Source organism: Bubalus bubalis, chromosome 2, assembly GCF_019923935.1.
Source record: "Bubalus bubalis isolate 160015118507 breed Murrah chromosome 2, NDDB_SH_1, whole genome shotgun sequence".
NCBI lineage: Eukaryota > Metazoa > Chordata > Mammalia > Artiodactyla > Bovidae > Bubalus > Bubalus bubalis.
This window is the reverse complement of record NC_059158.1, coordinates 31,707,420-31,729,120: the sequence shown is the minus strand read 5'-3', so window position 1 is coordinate 31,729,120 and position 21,701 is coordinate 31,707,420. Positions and strand designations below refer to the sequence as shown.

At 43.3% G+C, this 21,701-nt stretch overlaps 1 protein-coding gene across 8 annotated transcripts in view; it reads right to left on the bottom strand.

Moving 5' to 3' along the window:
- The window catches only part of ADGRF5 (adhesion G protein-coupled receptor F5), a 117,361-nt gene that overhangs the window by 72,583 nt on the left and 23,077 nt on the right, over positions 1–21,701 (bottom strand). The window contains exon 1 of one of the 8 annotated variants that reach the window (XM_044929267.2): positions 7,278–7,643. The exons of the other annotated variants lie outside the window; for them this stretch is intronic. The gene's annotated coding sequence lies outside the window, so the exon portion shown is untranslated. Of the gene's footprint in view, positions 1–7,277; positions 7,644–21,701 lie in introns of those variants that run through there. 8 annotated transcript variants of the gene reach the window in all.

Sequence of the window (21,701 nt, the reverse complement as noted above, 5' to 3'; positions counted from 1 at the left end):
ATTCAGGAGATGCAAGTGTGATCCCTGGGTCAGGAAGATCCCCTGGAGAAGAAAATGGCTACCCACTCCAATGTTCTGGCCTGGAAAATCCCACAGAGGAGCATGGTGAGTTACAGTCCATGGGGTCACAAAGAGTCAGACACGATTAGTGACTGACCAAAGAGCATATTATTCTTTGCTCAAGACTGCAATAAAGACAGGATGGCATCAATAATCTCCCTCCTGGAGTGCAGAAGTACAGATTAAAAACCCTCAAGGGCTCCTCTAACAGCCCACCTTCACAAATCTGTGTTTTCAACAGCAAAAGGTGATGACTTGCCTTTACTGACCTTATCTAATGAGATGAATCTCCCTTGCACATGCAGAACTATAAACTAAATATTTATTTAACACAAACACAAAACACAATACCAATAAAAGAACTGCCTTGAAAAATTTTTTTGTTTGTTTCATTTTCCTTTGCCTTAAAATAAGGTTCAGGAGAAGCATTGTGTCAGGGTAACTCAGTCCTATCAGATTAGAGAGGAACATTTGTTTGTACACAATGGGGTCAAGTTTTCCAAAACACACGCACATGTGTGTGGCGTTGATAACCTTTCATCCTTCTTGTTGTAAATCACTGGAGGATTTTACAGCAGGAGATTGCCATCTCCATGAAACCAGTAAGTTCCTAACTCTGTTCTTGTCTCAACCATCTTGGTACTTTCATTTACCACGTGGAGGGGTTTTCCTAAGCCCTGGCAAGACAATGCCTGAGGTGTTTTTCAGCTGCCATGGAGGGTGGCCCTGGGGTTGGCTGTGAGACTCCAAGGGCTTGGGCATGGGTCCAAGCCTTACAGTTTTGTGGTCTTACTCTTTATGAGGTAAGATCTGAAATAATACTGAGTCTTCCAATAGCAACAATAATGGGCCAATCAGAGCAGTCTCTGATCACTGGAAGAACAGAGGTCCTGGGCCCAAGGGCCCAAGGCAAGCGACTGAGTGATGGAGGCAGAGACTGGAGGCGACACTCCAGACCCTCCAGGGGCCCCAGGGTAGCACTTATTTCTTTACCATGTGGTTTAAATTATTCCAACATTTTAGTAATTGGCAGGATCCTCTTAGATCTTTGTAGTCCCTCGCTTCCCACCTCCCAGTTCCTCCATCTCCCTGACATCAGGCATGGGGTCTTTGGCCAATGACTTCACTTCTCTTAAATTTCTATTTTCCTCCCTAGGCATTTTGTTAGAATTTAAGAATAGTGGATGACAGGGAACTATATTCAATAATTTGTAATAACTTATAATGGAAAATATATATATGTATAACAATCATTTTGCTGTACAACAAAAACTAACAGAACATGGTAAGTCAACTATACTTCAATAAAAATAATTATTTGCCTATTTTGAAGAAAAGATGTGTGTGCTACTTAAAATGAAAAAAAAATACAGATTAAAACTTACAGATTAAATATTACATATTAATTAAATATTACAGATTAAAACTCCCTCCCCCCAAATATAGCACACTGGGAAGTCATGGCCATTCCAAGATTTTCTTAATCTGGATAGTCTGACTTTTGTCCTCATCTCATCATGAAAGGGCTTCCCTGGTAGCTCAGACAGTAAAGTGTCTGCCTACAGTGCAGGAGACCCAGGTTTGATCCCTGGGTCAGGAAGATCCCCTGGAGAAGGAAACGGCAACCCACTCCAGTATTCATGCCTGGAAAATCCCATGGAACGAGGAGCCTGGTGGGCTACAATCCATGGGGTCGCAGAGTTGGACACGACTGAGCGACTTCACTTCACTTCACTTTATCATGAAAAGCATTTTCTAAAGTGTGATATTCTTCACTAATCCTCGTCCTTCCTGATTTCTTGTTGGTTTCTGACAACACTTAGCTGCTCCTCCTTCATGCCTTCCCCTTTTTCTCCTTCACTTCACTTTGGGGTCTCTCTTCACTTCAGTCTTTTCTCCTTTCCCTCCTCCTATGATTCCGTCCTCCTCATCCTACACCGTCTGAGTGTAGGCTTGCAAACCTCCCCTGGGTCCTTGGCTGATTTCTCTTGACACTCTTAGGGAGCTTGTCCATGTCTACAGCTTTAACTATCCACTTATATGAGAATCCCCCAAACTTTATTTCCACCTTAGTCACTTTTCTAACATCTTCCCAAATGCACTATTTCCACCTGGGTCTAAATTCAGCTCATCTGGAGCTAATGCGTCTCTTCTCTCCTAACCCATCTCTTTCCAGATTGACAAACTGCTGGCTTCTTTCTCCAGGTTCCCAGGCTCACAACCCCACAGGTATTCTGGGTCACAAGCCTTGAGGGCAGGAATGAGAGGAGCAATTCAGCCATTCGCTCAGTCTTGTGAATACCTCCAGCGCCCGCATTTTCTTTCCCTCGGCCGCCACATTGGTGTGGATGGTATCATCTCCTCAGAACCATTATCACCAGAATGACTGCAGCGACCTTCCTCTTTCCCTCCCTGTCCAATATCCAATACCATCTGCCAATTCATTTGCCTAGAACACTATTTGTCATATATTGCTACTATGCCATAGTCAGATACCCTAAACATTCTCAAATGCTCAGAGGAAATCTGGGCTAATTCACCTGGCAAGCATGGTTACCACAACTGAATGTAAACCCAGATTCAACACAATTTTCTTCTGTAACACTTGGAGACAGAACTGGCTGGCTGACCTACTCGCAAGCATTTATTGTACCTTCTTTTGCAAAATGTGTCATAAATATTAACACTAAATATTGGTTGAAGTGATTGCTACCTCTTAACTTCTTCTCACACTATTCTTGGCAACCTGAAATGCCCCATTTCTCCCTTCTGAGATTTACTCATTATTTCAGGTCTTTTGTACTCCCTTAGTAGCAACAAGAATTGCTATCATTTATCAAGCTTTAGCTATATGCCAGGCTTCCCTCAGTCAGAAAAAAATCTGCCTGCAATGCAGGAGACCTGGGTTCAATTCCTGGATCAGGAAGATCCCTTGGAGAAGGAAATGGCAATCCACTCCAGTATTCTTGCATGGAGGATCCCATGGACAGAGGAGCCTGGCGGGCTACAGTCCACGGGGTCGCAAGAGTCAGACACGACTTAGCGACTAAACCACCACCACCAGCTATATGCCGGTCATTAGACTGATCGGTGTACCTGATGTGCTAGGCTCATTTTAATCCTTAAACCCTATATTGTTAGAACTATCAGTTATCTCCATTTTACCAACTAAGAAACTGAAACTTGGGTAAATTAAATCATACACCCAAAGTCACACAATAATAACCAATTCTGTTGCTAAATCTGAACTCTTACCCTTTGTGTGGAATAGACTGCATCTCCCTCCCTGGCTACTTCTCTGGCCATGCTGCTGCTGCTGCCAAGTCGCTTCAGTCGTGTCCGACTCTGTGCGACCCCATGGACTGCAGCCTACCAGGCTTCTCCATCCATGGGATTCTCCAGGCAAGAACACTGGAGTGGGTTGCCATTTCCTTCTCCAATACTTCTCTGGCCGTAGCATGCATATTTTTCTGTAGCTCTATTGTGGTTTTTGGAGCACAGCATAGTTATTAGGCATATGGACTGGTCAGACTGCCTACTTGCCAGCTTTCTGTGCCTCGGGCAACTTAGTTAAAATTGTGTGTCCTTTTGTCTATAAATTAGGTATTATAATAGAAACTGAGACATGGGATTATTGAAATAACTACATGACTTAACCACCTTTGTAAAGTACTGAACACAGTGCCTAGCACAAACTAAGTACTCAGTAAACATTACCTGTTATTATTAAAATCCCCAGGGCCAGTGCTTTGCCTCCTGTTATGAGTGGAGAGCGCAATGGCACCCCACTCCAGTACTCCTGCCTGGAAAATCCCATGGATGGAGGAGCCTGGTGGGCTGCAGTCCATGGGGTCACTAAGAGTCGGACACGACTGAGCGACTTCATTTTCACTTTTCACTTTCCACTTTCATGCATTGGAGAAGGAAATGGCAACCCACTCCAGTGTTCTTGCCTGGAGAATCCCAGGCACGGGGGAGCCTGGTGGGCTGCCGTCTGTGGGGTCACACAGAGTCGGACACAACTGAAGTGACTTAGCAGCAGCAGGAGTATTAACTGATTAAAGGAAAGGATTCTTTGTCTTTGTAATTCCACAGCTCTTTGCACATCTATCAGTATAGATGCTTCTACTAAGCTGTGACTTTAAAGGTTTCACTTTTGTGATTATCTTTTAGGAAACAGGCAAGACTCCAATTATTTTAACCATCATCACCACAATCAGGCAATGTGAGTTGAAATGCTGAGTTGTGTGAATTCATAGCGTCCCCATAGTGAACACAGATACTTAACTCAACAAGCCTTCCTAAAGCACCTACTCTGGGTTGAAACTCCTGGGGAAACTGAGCCTGAGAGGGATCCCACTTAGAGACAAAGATTACAGCGATGAGCGATACTAATTTGGACTCTATGAGGAATGTTGGCAGGGAAGTTTTCTAGGGGCACATTTTCTGATTTTTTTTTTAAAAAAAGCTCTGAAAAACAACAACAACAAAAACCCAACTCTGATTTATTTTCTACCCATCTATATAGATCAGTCCAGAAAGTGGCAGATCAGGCAAAAGATAACTAGTATTTCTTTTTCTGGGAATTGAGACACATGTTAAAGTGACATTGAATAAAAGGATGACCCCCTCCCACCATAGTCATTTGGCAGCAGAAGAACACATCCTGTTTACCTAGAACATTTCATCAGATTCTGTAAACTCTGCAAGTAACAGGGAGCCAGTGACTCTGCATGGAAGCCAGTGGGGTTGTTTCAGTTGAAACTCGAAAGGTAGGACCATGTCTGGGGAGCTGGAGTTGCCTCCTCATTCTCACCTGCAGGTGTGTGGGGGGGGGGGGGCGGTGGGGGGGGCGTTCCACTCATAAACAGCCACAGCCAGGATCCTAAAACAGGATGCTCACCCCTGCTGGCACTTCTGACCCCAACTTCTGGGCGACCTGAAGCAGTATTACTTCTGCTTCACTATTTAGACTTTGTCTCTTACGGTTTGGACTCAGTGGTTCTCAACCTTCGCTGCATAAAAGAATCACTTTGGAGATTTACAAACAAAACCAACCAAGCAAAACAGCATGAGATTTCCCTAGAGATTCTCACTCAGTTGTTCCAGGGAAGTGTCTGGGCACCGTTTTCTTTTGCTAAGTTGCTGAGGATGATGCCAATAAATGGCAGGTGTTAGAATGTGCTCAGATCTGGACCAGGCAATAGCTGAATCTACCTACAGACTTCCAGCACAACTGGGAACCCGTGTTGCTCCAAAACTGATAGAATCCAGCCAATCACATTCATTCTCTACTCTATATGATTTTCACCCTCATGATGTTATCAACCTCTTGGTTGGAAAGGCAGAGATCTGGGCTTCTTCTCATTCCAGTGCCCCTGGAATTCTGAGCTCCTCAGTTTCATATTTCATAAAATGGGAGCAAGCTACCTGCTTTACCTGTGATGAGTGAGTTGAAAGAGAAGGAGGTCTCTGTCAGGGGCTAGCACTGTGTGGTAGGGTGAAATGATTCATCAAAATACCCAGAGAAAGAATCAGCGTGGGCAAATTTAACAAGATGGTCAAGAAAGCACCAGAGAATGTCCAAAATCAGAGCCAACTGGCCCTCTAGTTTGGAGTAGAGAAATCTTGGGAAGGGCAAGAAAATGCCTAATAGCAGTTGAAAAGTACTTTGTGATTATTCTTAGACTTGGCATTCCTCATGTAATTTCATTGCAAATCCTATCCCCATGACCCGTACTCATTTGTTCATAGTATTTTATTTCTTATTCACTTGTCTCATAATAATGAATAGAAGGAAAAAACTTAAAGGCCACCTTTTTACAGAAAGCTAAAAGAAACAGAAAGTGAACCCACATTTTAAATACATCTATTATTCATTAAGAAAGGAAATCTCTCCCATTGTCCCCCCATTTCCCTAGAGCCAACTACTTAATCTAGCTGGCTAGCTGTCATTTATATATGTATAAATCCATCCATCTATTCAGTTACTCTTCTTTTATTTTCCAGAACAGAATACCTTTGATGGACTTCAAGAGAGAAGCCCAAACTACTAGTTGAAAATTCTAGAATTTAATCCATGGGAGGTTGTTACAAATACTATGCATTGTCCAAGCCAAAACCAACACATAAATAACAATGGTAAAAAAAAAAAAAAAACTATTTAAAGCTTTTCTAAATATTAAAACAACTGCTCACATTCCCCATGTATTATTTTTTTCTTTACAGTGAGGAGAAGGTATTGTTAAAGACCAATACATGGATCTGACAATGAGAATTTCTTGTACTCCTAAGTGCCCTGGCTTGCCCTAAGAACTGGGAAGACAGAAAAATCAGTCACTTACCACCATCTAATTACCATCTAACTGGTAAGATAGATGGCAAACAATTGAGTGGATAACATTGGGGAGGGAAGGAAGCTAATACATATGGGGCATGTGGGGTTTGAAAAATTGTGAGACATATTCTGTTATAGTAAGAATATAACCATGCATTACGTGCATCATTCAAAAATGAAAGTCCAGAAACATTAGCTCTTTATGAAGGGAAAAACTGAGCCGCTGTGAAGTGGTATGACCCCGCTTTCTGTAAAGTATTAGAAAACACAGTTGAAGCAAACCATACACCACAGGGCAACTCTTCCTTTCTAGAACACTTGGGGCAAGCCTGCCTGCTCTTGATCCCAGTGCTTTATCTGACCTCCTTCCCAGAGCTGACTTGCAAACCCTGTTCCATTCAGTAGCTGGGGGAGGAAGTGGGTAGCTTACATTTACGTTTCCAGACTGCCTAGGACCCAAGAATACCTGCACACCTCCTGCTACATGCAGGGTAGCCTCCCCGGCTGCCTGGCGTGGAAATCCACAGCAAGCAATTCACGAACCTTCTGGTCTCTATGGTATTTTCTGGCTCAGGGATGGGAAAACTCATTAAAAAGATAGAAAATGGAAAGCTCTTTATATTATAGAGGAAATCCTAAAAGCACCCCAGCTCACTGCTGGACACTCCATCTTCCTAAACACAGTCTCATCAACTTGACCAACAGCCGCACGCCCGATGCCCTGGCCAGCCATGCTTTGTGCTTGCAACATGCAAGTCACAGCTACAGAAAAGAGGATTGTAACTGAAAAGTGCCGTAATAGGAGCCTCAGAGTGACCTAGGTGCCCCTGAGTTCTTACTACCAAGAGAGACAAACGCTAGTAGGAGAAATGCCTGTTACCTGCCCAGCACCGTCGTTCCCAGGCCGGCTCTGGCTCCGATCAGACGTCTAACAAAGTTCCAGCTCTCTGCTATGAGGCCACTCGCCCCGCAGCCTCATGCTCGACGAAGGGTGAGCCAAGCTGGGCTCATGAGGAGGGCTCAGGCAGGACTGGGAGCTCCGAGCCAAGCTCAGCCTCCTCTCGGACCAGCACCTCCCTGCCGTGGTCCTCCCAGCCTCACACAGCCATCCCCAACGGCTCGCCGCTGTTTGAAAACAAGAAGTGATTTCCTGGTCCTCTTCCCCAGATGGTGTGTGCTATTTCCCTCACGCCCATGGGAAGTCCTTCAGATCCTTCTTATCTGGAAACCTATTCACTGAGTAGCCAGACTTGTTTGGCCAAAGCCCCTAATCCTCGCTTTCCTTTCTTCAGAGAAAAAACTTCAGAAAACGAAACCAAAGAGAGTCCGCAAATGGGGTTGAGATTATGGCCAGTGTAGGATGCCTGGTTTAAACCTTTGAAAGATGCCCACTAAATGAGATTGTGTTTTCAGAGTGAAAAGAAAATTAAAATTATCAATGAGTGTCATTTCTAGCAGCACCAAGAAATCAGAGATTTTAGAAGTCCTGAACATGGAAAAACCTAGTGAAATCATTTGGTCCTAACCCTGGGTTTTTGGGAGGGTTGCCCTTCAAATTCACCACATTCAGAGGTATGTAGTTCTTCCAGATTTTCCAGGGAAAGTCTGAAATATTTGTGAATATTTGTGCATCAAATTACAAATTCTGTAACATTTAACCTATTGTCTCAGTTAACACTAATGTTTAAAGATAAGGAGATACATGGAAAAAGGCAGGCTGCGGTTGATTTGTTGGGTTTAAAGATGAATTAGATGAAGCAATTATACTGCAGTAAAAAAAAAAAAAGATGAATTAGAATTAGAGTTCTTGAGATGAAAGTGACCTATCTATCCTCATTTTACAAGCAAGGAAACCAAGATCCAGGGAGAAAGAGTGACTTTCCCAAGGTCAGAACACAGATGGGAAGTGACAAATGGTCACCTCGTTGCTCTTAAACATCTCTCTGTGTGGAATACTCTTCACCTTCCTACTCTGAAGCCCTTCCCACAGAAAGCCTGATGAATGGGCCCTCGCCTAGGGCCCAGGAATCTGCATTGTAAGTGCCCCAGTAGAAAGGGCATCCCCAGACTGCACTGAGAGATACCCTCCTAATGTCAGGACAGTGCAAGGGCCCCAGAGTCAGACTGCAGGGATTCAAACCATAGGGCCACTGATTCCTATTTATGTGGCCTTGGAGATGTTATGAGACCTCACTGAGACTCAGTTTTATTATGTGTGAAAGTGGAATAATAATACTGCTGAGGCTGTGAAGGCTCTGATAAAAGCCTGGCATGGAGGATGAACTCCAGAACTGGAGACCTGGGCTCCAATCCTCCAAGCTCTTGGATCGTCCCTCTCCCACATCGTCTCCCTTCCTCCTGGCCAGCCTTCCCTTCCAGCCAGAGCTCCCGTCCTGTAGGCATGTCAGTAACTACTTGTCATATTCAGGCTGGGGACAAGGGTGAAGTGTTTGGCGAAATGAGGATGAACCTTCAAAATATTGGGTTGGCAAACATTTTGTTCGAGTTTTTCTGCAACCTCTTATGGAAGAACCCAAATGAATTTTTGGCCAAGTCAACATTATTATTCCACTTCTTGGTACTGATTCTCAATTGTATTCTCCAGCCCATTCCACACCAGCATGGGAGATGGTGGTGGTTGCCCCAACAGCTGACCCTCACCTCTTCTCTGCTGCCAGCCTGGGCCTGGTTATGCGCTCAGGGGTGCACTGTGATAGGTTTAAAGTGCAGTGACATCATTCTCCTTGCTGGACCCTGGGATATGCTTAGACATATGGCCAGATATGGATGTATGTCACCTCTGGATTTACTATCAACGGCAAAATGTGTGTGCATGCTCATGTCCGACTCTTTTGTGACCCCATGGACTGTAGCCCTCCAGGCTCCTCTACCCACGGAATTTCCCAGGCAAGAATATTAGAGTAGGTTTCCATTTTCTCCTCCAGGGGATCTTCCCAACTCAGGGATCATTGACAGGCAGATTCTTTACCCTTGAGCCACCTGGCACAATAAAGGGCCTTATTATTTAATCCAGTACTAATTGCCCTACCTGTAGTAAAGTGGTGAATCATTATGAAAAATAAATCTTTTCTTTCTATAGAAAACACTCATGACACAGTAAGTCAAATATACTTCAATTAAAAAATAATTCTATAAAAAATAAATAAAATGCCACCCTTGGCCAGTAAATAAATAAAATATAAGACACATAGACACAGAATCAAAAAGCTTAAATCATATTTTAGAATATAGTCGATCCTTGGACAATGTGTGTGGGTCTACTTGCACGCCGATTTTTTTTTTTCCCTTAAATGCATATAACTGTGTGACATGATCCACAGTTGCTTGGTTGACTCCTTGTATCTGGAACCAGGATACAGAGTAACAGTTGTAAAGCTAGGTGCAGATTTTCCGCTGTGCAGAAGTGATTATCCTTAAACCTATGTTGTTCAAGGGTCTACTGTATTCTAAATTTCTTGTGCTAAATATTTGCAGTATTGACTTATCCTATACAAAATTGACAAAGATATTCCAGATTCATTTTTACACTAAAAACCTATAATATTAAATACAGGTAGTAGAAAACACCTGGGTCCTGAAAACCCAGAGTAACCTGGGGTGAATCGTGTGGACACCAGATCTGCCCACTCATAGCTCCTCAGAAACTTACTTGGTTATTTCATCTTTCTGGGCCTCGGTTTTCTCATCTGCAAAATCAGAGTAATAATAAGAACTACCTCGGGGTTGTAGGGAAGATTGCATGAGTTCCACACCTGTAAAAATGCTTATGAAAGTGCCTGGCACTTAGTAAGCGTGTGTTAAGTGTTGGCTATTGTTATTGTTATTATAGCATCACCATTTTCATGGACATGAATTTGAGCAAGCTCTGGAAGTTAGTGGAGGACAGAGGAGCCTCCAGTCCATGGGGTCACAAGTAGTCGAACATGACTTAGTGACTGAACAATAATAAAAATGTTATTTCTGCAGGAAAGAGATTTTTGTTGTAATAACATGGAGGGATTTGGTACTGCCTTTGCCTTTTGCTTTCTGCTGGCTTTGCCTCTGGTTCCACACAGACTGGCACTTTGAAAATGCCTCCAAAATATATCTTCTTGTCTCTGTCATGAGATTTGGTTCCTTTGGGGGTAGCTTGAAAAGTTGGCTTAAAGCTCAACGTTCAGAAAACGAAGATCATGGCATCCGGTCCCATCACTTCATGGGAAATAGACGGGGAAACAGTGGAAACAGTGTCAGACTTTATTTTGGGGGCTCCAAAATCACTGCAGATGTTGACTGTAGCCATGAAATTAAAAGACGCTTACTCCTTGGAAGGAAAGTTATGACCAACCTAGATAGCATATTCAAAAGCAGAGACATTACTTTGCCAACAAAGGTCCGTCTAGTCAAGGCTATGGTTTTTCCTGTGGTCATGTATGGATGTGAGAGTTGGACTGTGAAGAAGGCTGAGTGCCAAAGAATTGATGCCTTTGAACTGTGGTGTTGGAGAAGACTCTTGAGAGTCCCTTGGACTGCAAGGAGATCCAACCAGTCCATTCTGAAGGAGATCAGCCCTGGGATTTCTTTGGAAGGAATGATGCTAAAGCTGAAACTTTAGTACTTTGGCTACCTCATGCGAAGAGTTGACTCATTGGAAAAGACTCTGATGCTGGGAGGGATTGGGGGCAGGAGGAGAAGAGGACCACAAAGGATAAGATGGCTGGATGGCATCACTGACTCGATGGACATGAGTCTGAGTGAACTCCAGGAGTTGGTGATGGACAGGGAGGCCTGGCGTGCTGGGATTCATGGGGTCGCAAAGAGTTGGACACAACTGAGCGACTGAACTGACTGAACTGAACTGAGTGGATTAGTATAAGTGTAGATGAATGACACCAGCTGTGCTGGAAGGAATGAAGAAAACATAGGAGGAAAACCAGTTGTATAGCACAGCGAGCTCAGCCCAGTGCTCTGTGATGACCTAGATGGATGGAATTGGAGGTGGCGGTGAAAGGGAGGTTCAGGAAAAAGCGGATGTATGTATACATATAGCTGATCCACTTAGTTGTTCAGCAGAAACTAACACAACATTGTAAAGCAATTATACTCCAAAAAAAGAGGGGCGGTCACTAAAAGAATGTTGCAGGCTCAGAGCTTTGGAAAGTAATTGCAAGGGAGGATTGAATGTCTGATAGCGGAGTTTACCCAGTCCGGGAGAGGAAAGCTTGAAGACCTTCAGAAAAGAGGGTCATTCGTAGAGATGTGGATGAACCTTGAGTCTGTCATACAGAATGAAGTAAATCAGAAAGAGACAAATACTTTATATTAACACATGTATGTGGAATCTAAAAAAAAAAATGATAACGATAAAGCTTATTTGCAGGGCAGGAATAGAGACACAGAGTAATGGACATGTGGACACAGGGTGGGAAAGGGAGAGTGTGATGAACTGGGAGATTGGGAATGACATGTATACACTGCTGCCTAGTCGCTTCAATCGGGTTGGACTCTGTGCAACCATATGGGCTTCAGCCCGCCAGGCTGCTCTGTCCATGGGGATTCTCCAGGCAACAATACTGGAGTGGGTTGCCATGCCCTCCTCCAGGGATCGAACCCAGGTCTCCTGCATTGCAGGCAGATCCTTTACTGTCTGAGCCACCAGGGAAGCCCAAGGATACTGGAGGGGGTAGCCTGTCCATTCTCTAGGGGATCTTCCCGAGCCAGGAATAGAACCTGGGTCTCCTGCATTGCAGGAGGATTCTTTACCTACTGAGCTATCAGAGAAGCTCCATGTATACAAGTGTAAAACAGACAGCTAGTGGGAAGCTGCTGTACAACACAGGGAGCTCAACTCAGTGCTCTGTGACGACCTACAGGGGTGATGGGGAGGGGGGGAGGTGGGAGGGAGGTCCAAGAGGGAGGGGATATATGTATATATATAACTGATCCTCTTTGTTGTACAGCAAACACTAACACAACAAGTAAAGCAACTGTCCTTCAATAAAGTAAGAGTAACAATGTGGGGGACCTTGACTTGGATACGTCTTGCCTTAAAAAACACCCTGCTGTCAGAGTCAGATCCTGGGTTCACACTTTGGAAATGCTGTCTTTTTCCTGTTTGCCTCGGGTTGTGGGGCGCCATGGACTCCGACATCAGACTGGGTGTCGTCAAGGTGGCTGCCCGTTTGCCTCCCTGAGGAGCAATTCCTCTCTCACCCACCGTCCTGTTTGTTGCTAGGAACACTCCGTGCTTGTGGCACTCTCTTCACAATGAAAACAAAGACCAATAAAAAATGGAACCACCATATGGTCTCGGCTGCAACCCAGAGGCCAGTGCTGATGGGAAGACTTTGCCCTGTCGCAGCTAAAGCTGCTGTTCGCTGGGAAAGAGCCCTTGTCTGAGTTCTAAGATGTTGGAGTTGGTGGCAAGTTGAAACTAGACTTCTGCCTGACTGCGATGGTGCAGCTTGAGTAACTAATTCAACTGGTCACGTTATCGACATTTGTGTTAATATGAGGTATCATTTATGACTGAGGGGTTAGCCTCATTGGAGACAGAGCTATTTGCTCAGGCAGAAATGTAAGCACCGAGTAAATGTGTCTTTCCTGGAACATTCCAGGCTGTGTCATGCTTTTGCCCTTCCCCCTTCTTCATCTGGCTAACTTTTAATCTTCAATTAAGTAGCAGATGTTATTTCTTCCAAAGACTTTCCCACCCTTCCCAGGCTGAGTCAAGTATTTTTTCTCCCTGACCTCAAATGAGGAGGTATGTGTCTTTCTGCAGGTACCACACTACACTCAAACGATCATTTTAATGCATTGACTGTAAGTGCCTTGAGGGCTGGGCCTTGTCTTGTGTATTCTATGCCCAGATCCTTGTTCAGTGTTGGCACGTCCTAGGTGATCCAGAAAAGCAAACAAAAGGACTACCCCATGATCCAGCAATCCGACTCCTGGATATACATCCAAAGAAAACCATAATTTGAAAAGATACATGCACCCCACTGTTCTTAGCAGCACTATTTACAAGTAGCCAAGACAGGGAAGCAACCTAAATGTCCATCAACAGATGAATGGATAAAGAAGATATAGTACATATAGACAGTAGAATACAACTCAGCCATAAAAAACAATGAAATAATGCCACCTGCAGCAACTTGGATGGACCTATAGATTATCATAGTAAGTGAAGTAAGCCAGACAATAGCAAATACATGATATCACTCATGTGTGGAATCTAATTTTAAGAATGATATAAATTAACTTATTTACAGAACAGAAACAAACTCTCTTATTTCGAAAACCAAAAATTTCGTTGCCAAAGGGGAAATGTGGGGGGAGGGATAAATTAGGAGTCATTAATATACACACACTGCTATATATAAAATAGATAACCAGCAAGCACTTCCTGTATAGCACAGGGACCTCTACTCAATAGTCTATTATAACCTATTTGAGAAAAGAGTCTGAAAAAGAATCACTATGTATATGTGTGTGCCTGCTCAGTCTCTCAGTTGTGTCTGACTCTTTGTAACCCTTTGGACTGTAGCCCACCAGGCTCCTCAGTCCATGGGATTCTCCAGGCAAGAATACTGGAGTGGGTTGCCATGTCCTTCTTCTAGGGGATCTTCCTGATCCAGGGATTGAACCTGTATCTCCTGTGTCTCCTGCATCGCAGGTGAATTCTTTACCTGCTGAGCCATCAGGGAAGCCCCGAATATGTGTATCAGTTCAGTTCAGTGGCTCAGTTGTGTCCGACTCTTTGCAACGCCATGAATTGCAGCACGCCAGGCCTCCCTGTCCGTCACCAACTCCCGGAGTTCACCGAAACTCATGTCCATCGAGTCAGTGATGCCATCCAGCCATCTCATCCTCTGTGGTCCCCTTCTCCTCCTGCCCTCAATCCCTCCCAGCAGCAGAGTCTTTTCCAATGAGTCAACTCTTCGAATGAGGTGGCCAAAGTATTGGAGTTTTAGCTCCAGCATCAGTCCTTCCAATGAACACCCAGAACTGTGATCTCCTTTAGAATGGACTGGTTGGATCTCCTTGCAGCCCAAGGGACTGTCAAGAGTCTTCTCCAACACCACAGTTCAAAAGCATCAATTCTTCGGCGCTCAGCTTTCCTCACAGTCCAACTCTCACACCTGTACATGACCACAGGAAAAACCATAGCCTTGACTAGATGGACCTTTGTTGGCAAGTAATGTCTCTGCTTTTTAATATGCTGTCAAGGCTGGTCATAACTTTCCTTCCAAGGAGTAAGCGTCTTTTAATTTCACGGCTGCAGTCACCATCTGCAGTGATTTTGGAGCCCCCAAAAATAAAGTCTGACACTGTTTCCACTGATTCCCCATCTATTTCCCATGAAGTGATGGGACCAGATGCCATGATCTTAGTTTTCTGAATGTTGAGTTTTAAGCCAACGTTTTCACTCTCCTCTTTCACTTTCATCAAGAGGCTTTTTAGTTCCTCTTCACTTTCTGCCATAAGGGTGGTGTCATCTGCATAGCTGAGGTTATTGATATTTCTCCCGGAAATCTTGATTCCAGCTTGTGCTTCTTCCAGCCCAGCGTTTCTCGTGATGTATTCTGCATATAAGCTAAATAAGCATGGTGACAGTGTATAGCCTAGATGTACTCCTTTTCCTATTTGGAACCAGTCTGTTGTTCCATATCCAGTTCAACTGTTGCTTCCTGACCTGCATATAGGTTTCTCAGGAGGCAGGTCAGGTGGTCTGGTATTCCCATCTCTTTCAGAATTTTCCACAGTTTATTGTGACCCACACAGTCAAAGGCTTTGGCATAGTCAATAAAGCAGAAATAGATGTTTTTCTGGAACTCTATTGCTTTTTTGATGATCCAGCAGATGTTGGCAATTTGATCTCTGGTTCCTCTGCCTTTTCTAAAACCAGCTTGAACATTTGGAAGTTCACAGTTCATGTATTGCTGAAGCCTGGCTTGGAGAATTTTGAGCATTACTTTACTAGCATGTGAGATGAGTGCAATTGTGAGGTAGTTTGAGCATTCTTTGGCATTGCCTTTCTTTGGGATTGGAATGAAAACTGACCTTTTCCAGTCCTGTGGCCACTGCTGAGTTTTCCAAATTTGCTGGCATATTGAGTGCAGCACTTTCAAAGCATCATCTTTCAGGATTTGAAATAGCTCAGCTGGAGTTCCATCACCTCTGCTAGCTTTGTTCGTAGTGATGCTTTCTAAGGCCCACTTGACTTCACATTCCAGGATGTCTGGTTCTAGGTCAGTGATCATGCCATCATGATTATCTGGGTCATGAAGATCTTTTTTGTACAGTTCTTCTGTGTATTCTTGCCACCTCTTCTTAATATCTTCTGCTTCTGTTATGTCCATACCATTTCTGTCCTTTATCAAGCCCATCTTTGCATGAAATGTCCCCTTGGTATCTCTAATTTTCTTGAAGAGATCTCTAGTCTTTCCCATTCTGTTGTTTTCCTCTATTTCTTTGCATTGATCGCTGAGGAAGGCTTTCTTATCTCTCCTTGCTATTCTTTGGAACTCTGCATTCAGATGCTTATATCTTTCCTTTTCTCCTTTGCTTTTTGCTTCTCTTCTTTTCACAGCTATTTGTAAGGCCTCCTCAGACAGCCATTTTGCTTTTTTGCATTTCTTTTCCATGAGAGTGGTCTTGATCCCTGTCTCCTGTACAATGTCACGAACCTCCGTCCATAATTCCTCAGGCACTCTATCAGATCTAGGCCCTTAAATCTATTTCTCACTTCCACTGTATAATCATAAGGGATTTGATTTAGGTCCTACCTGAATGGTCTATTGGTTTTCCCTACTTTCTTCAATTTAAGTCTGAATTTGGCAATAAGGAGTTCATGATCTCAGCCACAGTCAGCTCCTGGTCTTGTTTTTGCTGACTATATAGAGCTTCTCCATCTTTGTCTGCAAAGAATATAATCAATTTGATTTCAGTGCTGACCATCTTCTGATGTCCATGTGTAGAGTCTTCTCTTGTGTTGTTGGAATAGGGTGTTTGCTATGACCAGTGCTTTCTCTTGGCAAAACTCTCTTAGTCTTAACCCTGCTTCATTCCATATTCCAAGGCCAAATTTGCCTGTTACTCCAGGTGTTTCTTGACTTCCTACTTTTGCATTCCAGTCCTCTATAATGAAAAGGACATCTTTTTTGGGTGTTAATTCTAAAAGGTCTTGTAGGTCTTCATAGAACCATTCAACTTCAGCTTCTTCAGCTTTACTGGTTGGGGCGTAGGCTTGGATTACCATGATATTGAATGGTTTGCCTTGGAAATGAACAGACTATACCTCACTTAATTCCTCTTCTTCTTTCCACGTTGGTCCAGCTGTGCTGGCCTCCCTGTGAGCCACCTTGTTCCATCCCAGAGTCTTGGCACTGGCTGTCCCCTCTGCCTGGATGCTCTTAGCTCAGATATCCTCCTGTCTCACTCCTCACCTCATTCCTACCTTGCTCCAAACACTGTTTCCTTAGTGAGGGCTTCCCTGACCACCATATGTCACATTTTAGCCCTCCCAACCCCCTTCCCTGATGAATTTTTTCCATATCATATATCACTTCTAAAACACTGTGCGTGTGTGCCAAGTCACATGAGTCATGTCCCACTCTTCTTGACCCCATGGACTGTATCCCACCAGGCTCCTCCGAATACTGGAGAAGGTTTCTATGCCCTCCTCCAGGGTATCTTCCCAACCCAGGGATCAAACCCAGGTCTCTTATTTCTTCTGCATTGGCAGGTGGGTTCTTTACCACTAGCGTCACCTGGGAAGCCCTCCAATACACTATAATGTACTTATTTATTAATATTTTACTGGTTGTCTCCACCTTCCAATCCTCCACTACTGTGGGAACTCCCTGAGGGCAGAGATGTCTATTTGTTCATTAAAGAAGTGTATTTGAAAGTTTAACATGCAAGTAAAGTTAAGAAAGCCACAATATTAGTATATACCCAGCAGAAGGGTATACAAAAGTCCACAAAGCCTCCACTTGCAAAATATACTTCCACATTTTGACAGAGGAGCCTTTTTTTTTTTCCTTTTAATTCACAACCAGATGTTGGTAACCTTTTTGACCCAATGTGGCCCAGGGTCCTCTCTCTTTTGGTATCTACTATAGTGAGGCCAGGAAAATTCCCTTCTGGCACTGACTTGTCCTTACACAAGGAAGGAACCGACAAATAATTGGGCAGTTTTATAGTATACAAATGGGCTCATTCTTATCTTTTGTGTGTATATCTTGGCAGAGTCTCTGCTAATTGGACTTGTTCATATTTGTGCTCAGCTGTGGCTTTTAGGTTTTATTTGCACTTGCTGTTACTGGACCCATTCCACTAATGGACAGATTTATTATGCATTCTTGGTGTGCATATCTTTCAGAGACTTATTTTGCTGTAGGAGCTTTCCTGTAGAAGCTTTGCTATAAAGCTTTCCATCTTTTGGACCAATTGGATACAGTTGACAGCCATATTCTACCCACCTTATGTCTCCAGTGATGTCACCAACTTTGGCTAGAAATCCAAAGTACCCTCCAAGCGAAGCCCTGTTTTGGATCATTGCCAAGACTACCTTTCCTGCCTTTTATTGAAAGAGGGAGAGCATAGAGGGGAAATTGAGGCAGATTCAGGACACAGCTCCATAGAGGTGCCATCAACAGCCTTCTCTTGCACTTTGTTGACCTTCTGTCTTGACCTTTTTTTATGGAGGGTTTACCAGTGATGGCCTGGAACCATGTCTAGCCCTCAGATTCCACCTTTAGCTCTTAGAGGTGACATACCACATAGCAAAAAGTGCTCACTGATGCCCATGACATGACATATATCACCCACATGCTCCAGTCGTGATGTGGATGATGTCAGACTTATGGACTGACCACACGTGTCATTGACTCCTTCTCCCCCTGCCATGTGAGTATCATGGAGAAAAGCTGAGTACTGGGGGACATGGGTATGCCCTTTTGTCTTGGTCTGGGAAGGAAGCGATTTTGAAGGAAGTTGCATTTGGTCTCAAGTGTGCAAATTCCTTTGCTCATGAACACTGGGCGGTCACTCCTCTTATAACTTCTGCTCTTCTATTGTGTGTCCGGGGTGCAGAAACCTGTGTCAGCAGGTTTCATGTACCTGCAGCAGCAGTGAGGGCACCTGCTAACATTTAGCAGACCATAGTTTGGGGCTGCAAGTCTCCATTCCCCTAAGGTGCCTCCCATGCAGACACTGGGGCTCTTTCCTGTTTTCAGGGCCTCAGCACTTCCTCTGACACCAAAACAGAGGTTCCCCCGTTTTTGCCTTTGACTGGAGAAATAACTACCTCCAAATTTATCAAGTTGATGAGTGAACAGCCATGATGCCAAAACCACCAGACAAATATGGACTGAAGAGTCATCCATGATAGGAGAGAAATCAGAATCAAAGGATTTTAGAGCCAAGGCGGCCTAGTGATCATTCTTCCCAGGGACCATGCTAGAGGGAATTAAGAGGCTTCACCAAGGTCATAGAACCCATTAGTGTCAGAGACAGATTTAGAATTGAGATCTTCCATCTTCCCAGGTGGGACTCTTAACATTGTGCCCTGGAGCCTGCCCCGATCCTCTCCAGATACTCAGATACATTTTCTTCTTACCTAAATCGTGACAATTCTCCAGGTACAGGTAAGGGATTGATCCCTAAGCCTAATGCCCAAAATAGAGTGATGATTTCTGAGTAGACAGAGACAGTGTTAACCTTGTGTTAATCTTTTAGTCTTTTCTTTATGATGCTTGGTCCACAATTTAACTAGTACCAGAAATGAAGCTCTAAATAAATCACCCCAATTTTTTCAGTGCCTATATTTTTTCAAGAAAGAATGTTAAATGGTTCTTCCTATCATATTAGGATACAGCTGAATCGGAAGTGTAGTGAAGGGCACCATGGTGGTCTGAAAAAAGATGGTGCCAGGTGACATTAGCAGTATAGACTATCACCTCTGCGGGAGGATTTGAAAAGCAACAGAAAAATCTATGTCTTCTGCCCCTAATTCCTGAACTTATACTTTCAGAGACAAATTGCTTTAAGCAAAGGAACAACCTCTGCTCTGACTCAAATGCCTTTGAAAGGTGGACATGTCCATTTCCAATGAGCTGCATATAAGCTTGAATTAGTTTAAGTCATCAATGAGGCTTTAATATGGAAATGACCTGGTGGTTCAGCTGGTAAAGAATCCTCCTGCAATGCGGGAGACCTGGGTTTGATCCCTGGGCTGGGAAGATCCCCTGGAGAAGGGAAAGACTACCCACTCCAGTATTCTGGCCTGGAGAATTCCATGGACTATATAGTCCATGAGGTCACCAAGAGTTGGACTCAACTGAGCAACTTTCATTCACAGAGATAGCAAGAGGGCAATGGGATAAGGGAGGAGGGATAAACTAGGAGACTGGGATTGACATATGCATACTGCTATATATTAAATAGATAACTAATAGGAACCTACTGCACAGCACAGGGAACTTTGAACTTTACTCAATACTCCGTAATAATCTACATGGAAAAAGAGTCTTAAAAGAGTGGATATACATACAACTGATTCCCTTTGCAGTATGCCCGAAACAAGCCCAACACTGTAAATTAACTATACCTTAATAAAAAAAATTTTTTAAAGAGAGTAGTGGGGTTAGAGAGAAGTGGAGAACCATGTAATCAGAGAGCAGTTCTTAACTGTGCCTGAGGGCTGACAAACAGCTTATTCAATAAAATCATCCCTCTGTCTGGTGTAAGAGGATGACTCAGCCCTGCTCTTCCCAAAGACCAGCCTCTTTCTTCTCTTGGCTCTGAGGCCCATTTCCTCTTTCATCCTCAGCACTGATCAGTCCCAGAAGCACACAAACATGCTCTAGAATCTCTCTTGAAAAGCCTTGCTGTGACATCTCTTTCCTCACTGACTGCAATATTTTTAGGCTCCTTTCACAGCAACTCTTGACCAAAGAGTTGAAAACATCAACGTTTCTCTCCACTTCATGTCTCTTCTCTGACCTCTACGTCAGTCAAATCCATCTTCCTTCCCTAGTGCTTCGCTAGTGGCTCCCATGACAGTCACCATCACTTCCACGTCTCCACGGCCAGTGGTGCATTTGCTGTTTTTATTGTCCTTGATCCAGCATGTCACAGAGTTGGCTGTTCCCTCCTCCTTGAAACCCCATTTTGTTCAGGCTTCTGCAGCATCCAGTCTTCAGATCTTCCTCCTACCCAAGGGTCTCTTCTCCTTCTCCATCTCCTTGGTGGCCTTTCTTCCTCTATTTACCCTCTAAATTTAGCCTGGTCCCTGGTCCCAGCATTCTTTTCCACCTATGTTTTCTTACAGAGTAGCCTCACCTGGCTCTACACTTGAAAAAACATTCATAAGTGAGGGAAAAATAAAGATATATCTAGGTGGTCCAGTGTTTAAGACTTGCCCTTCCAATGCAGGGGATGCGGGTTCAATCCCTGGTCAGGGAGCTTAGGTCCCACATGCCTCATGGCAAAAAACCAAAATATAAAACAGAAGCATTATTGTAACAAGTTCACTAAATACTTTTTAAATGGTTCATGTCAAAAAAAAAAAAAATCTTAAGAAAAAGGTATCTCTAGACATAGACTAAAAAAGCTTGTATCTCCCTGGCCCTGGCTGAAAGGACTATTAAGATAAGATTCAAAATCAGAATATGTGCCCCGGACCCTTTTGGCTATCTGGTGAAGTCTACGATTCCTTCTCAGAATAATGCTTTTAAATGCATAAAACAAATACATAGTATTACAAGGCAAAATAATAATACTGAAATATAGTTATCAAAATATTAAAATAATGTGACTCAGTAATATATTTGCTTCTTTCTTAATCTATTCAATTAAAAGTTTTAATGAGACAGGTTTAATAACTATCACACACTTTATGAAGAGATGGGAATAAACTAGAGTTTTGAGGGTCTGCAACATAGTAACGATATCTCTTGGTGACAAAGTCATATGTACTGTTAATATGGCTGTGGGTTGTCACTTAGGTTCCTAATTAAAGGAAATCCTATATAGTAATTAGGGGTTAATGAAAAATAAAGATTTTTTTCTCTTTCAATTTTGTGGACACCACCCCTAAATTTCATTCAAGTGGTATCCATGAAACAATGTATTTAAGAAAGAAAATTGAATTCTTGAGAACTGATCCTTTAAAATCTGTGTTTTAACTATTAGATTTTTAAAAAATTGTTAGTTAAAAATGATTAATTTGAAGATGGGCTTATAAAAGAAAATATGTACCAAAATAATAAGTAACTGTGACAAGGAAAATAGTATA